The sequence below is a fragment of the Triticum aestivum genome, chromosome 7D (assembly GCF_018294505.1).
Source record: "Triticum aestivum cultivar Chinese Spring chromosome 7D, IWGSC CS RefSeq v2.1, whole genome shotgun sequence".
NCBI lineage: Eukaryota > Viridiplantae > Streptophyta > Magnoliopsida > Poales > Poaceae > Triticum > Triticum aestivum.
The window spans coordinates 267,991,289-267,994,726 of NC_057814.1; positions in this window are offsets into that span (position 1 = coordinate 267,991,289).

Consider the following 3,438-nt stretch of genomic DNA (forward strand, 5'->3'; position numbering starts at 1 on the left):
AGATCTAAGTTTCAAAGAATCAACATCAAGAGAAATTCTATCAACGTTCCTAGCCAATTCATCAACTTTAAGCAATTTTTCTTCAAGCAAAGCATTGAAATTCTTTTGCGAATTCATAAACTCCTTAACACTAGTCTCAAATTCAGAGGGCATCTTATTAAAATTTCCATAAGAATTGTTGTAGGAATTACCATAATTATTAGAGGAATTACTAGGATACGGCCTAGGATTAAAGTTTCCTCTATACGCGTTGTTACCAAAATTATTCCTACCAACAAAATTCACATCCATAGATTCATTATTATTCTCAATCAAAGTAGACAAAGGCATATCATTAGGATCAGAAGAAACACTTTTATTCGCAAATAATTTCATAAGTTCATCCATCTTTCCACTCAAAACATTAATTTCTTCTATCGCATGCACCTTTTTATTAGTAGATCTTTCAGTGTGCCATTGAGAATAATTAACCATAATATTATCTAGGAGTTTAGTAGCTTCTCCTAAAGTGATTTCCATAAAAATACCTCCCGCGGCCGAATCTAAAAGATTTCTAGAAGCAAAATTCAATCCGGCATAAATTTTTTGTATAATCATCCAAAGATTTAAACCATGTGTAGGGCAATTACGTATCATTAATTTCATCCTCTCCCAAGCTTGTGCAACATGTTCATGATCAAGTTGCTTAAAATTCATAATATCGTTTCTAAGAGAGATGATCTTAGCGGGAGGAAAATACTTAGAGATAAAAGCATCTTTGCACTTATTCCAAGAATCAATACTATTTTTAGGCAAAGACGAAAACCAAGCTTTAGCACGATCTCTAAGCGAAAAAGGAAATAGCTTCAATTTAACAATATCATTGTCCACATCTTTCTTCTTTTGCATATCAGACAAATCAACGAAGCTATTTAGATGGGTAGCGGCATCTTCACTAGTAAGGCCGGCGAATTGATCTTTCATGACAAGATTCAACAAAGCAGCATTAATTTCACAAGATTCAGTATCGGTAAGAGGAGCAATCAGAGTGCTAAGAAAATCATTGTTGTTGGTATTGGTAAAGTCACACAATTTAGTATTATCTTGAGCCATCATGACAAGCAAGCAATCCAACACACGAGCAAACAAGAAGCGAGCGAAAAAGAGGCGAACGGAAAAGAGAGGGCGAATAAAATGGCAAGGGTGAAGTGGGGAGAGGAAAACGAGAGGCAAATGGCAAATAATGTAATGCGGGAGATAAGGGTTTGTGATGGGTACGTACTTGGTATGTTGACTTTTGCGTAGACTCCCCGGCAACAGCGCCAGAAATCCTTCTTGCTACCTCTTGAGCACTGCGTTGGTTTTCCCCTGAAGAGGAAAGGGTGATGCAGTAAAGCAGCGTAAGTATTTCCCTCAGTTTTTGAGAACCAAGGTATCAATCCAGTAGGAGGCCACGCACGAGTCCCTCGCACCTACACAAACACATAAAATCCTCGCAACCAACGCAATACAGGGGTTGTCAATTGTAACATCCCAAATTTTCAATTTGGTATGTTATACATAGATCATCATTGCATATCATATTTTATTGTATTTCGACAAATCCTCGATAAATCCTAAGCAACTCAAGGACCCACGGAGAGAGTTGGGGATTTTCTCAAATTTTCATATTTGATTTTCATCAAATTATAAAACGAGGATTTTGGTTTTAATTATTTTCTCTCCGGAAAAATATTTCATTTTAAAATAAAACGAGAGGAGAAAATATGACTTCTCCAAAACAATTGAAATATTGGAGGAAAAGTGTTAAAATCATTTATTGGAATTTATTTGGATTTTAATTGCAATTTTAATTGCATTAAAAATACTACATGTTTTCAAAAAAATTATTTTGTGTCAAAATATTGTTCACCCTATTCTAGATTTTCTAACTAGACGGGGAAAATTTATTTTATCTTTTTTGGATTTTTATTTATTTTTCTACGAATATTTTTCCGCGGAATGTATTTAGAAAAAAAACGGCGCGCCGCCCGACCGGGCCGAAGCCCAGCCGAGCGCCGGCCCGCCCGCGCGTCGTCCTCCTCGCGCACGATGCCGCCGCCGCGCCGAGTCCCGCTCGCCCACGCCTCTCCGGCCGCCCCCTTCCCCAAGCCGGCGGAGCCCCCCCCCATATATATAGCGCCGCCCCCCCTCTTCTCTCATCCCCGCCGCCGCCTGCCCCGAGCCCCGCCGCCGTCGGAGCCGAGCCCGAGCCCCGCCGCCGTTCGCCGCCGCACGCCGCCCCCTCGCCCTCCCCCGAGCCCGCCAAGCCCCGCCGCCCTCGCCGCCCTTCGCCGGAGCAGCCGGACCCTGCCCCCGACGAGGTACCTCGCCGCCGTTCGGATTGCCGGTTTTGTTTTTAAAAAAACCCTAGATCGGTTTTTTTCGGTTTTGTTATTTTGTGAGCGTTCACCGACACGTTTGTTTTAGCGAACGCGTTCGTCGGATTTTCTCTGTTAACGAATTTCCGTTCTTTAACCGTTCGTCCGTTTTTTCTTTTTCGTCGGATTTTTCCGCGATTTTCTCAGATTCGATTTCTGATCGAATCTTAGTTTCTGTTTAACTTTTCGCTCGTTTATCGGAATCAGGCGATTCAAGCGCCTAGAGTTTCGTCTCGAAATTCTCTTTCCGTTTAACCTACTCAAACAAGTTTTTGCTACTGTAAAATTTGACCTAGATCCAGATTAGTAAACGAAGCTTCTTTCTTTCGCAGTTTGACTTTCGTTGCTTCGTTCGAGTTGATTCTTTTTGTATACCGGAGTTCTTAAGTTGAACTTTCTGGTTGGATCTTTCATTCGAGTTTTACCTGTGCATTAGATGAGTACTGATTGTCTGCTTGTTTGTTTGCGACAGAGTACCCAGAGTGTGCCGCTTGTTACTTCGAATCGCTAGGTTTCGCGGATCATCAGCAAGGCAAGTAACACTTTGATCATATACCTTCCATACCCAGTTTTTATTGCATTAGATCTATTCCTCAAACATTGCATGGTTAGGATCTAATTAAACTGTGGGTATTGGGAAGTAGTTGAGGTAGTACCTATTACCTGTTTTATTTATCAAACCCTTGGGAGTTACTTCTACGTTTGCTATTATATTGCCATGTTATGCTCATAGACGTGGATTGGGTTTGAGAGATTTCCATGACAGATGTGAGATTGTTAATTAATGGTTTACTTAAGGTGGCAACTAAAACTCACATCTGGGTGGATTGAGGTACCTGGGTATTCTAGGATTGCCTGTTTTTCTTTTGGACCGCCACCCAGGTTCAAAGGGATCATAAGATTATTCATGCTAGAAACTTCCGTGTGCAGCCGCAAGCTATTATGGGCTCTAGCATAGTTGACTAAGTTGTGTGAACTCTTACAGTGGTAGACTAGCAGATGTAGGGGAAAGTAGGTGTAACTGTCTACCCATACGTAA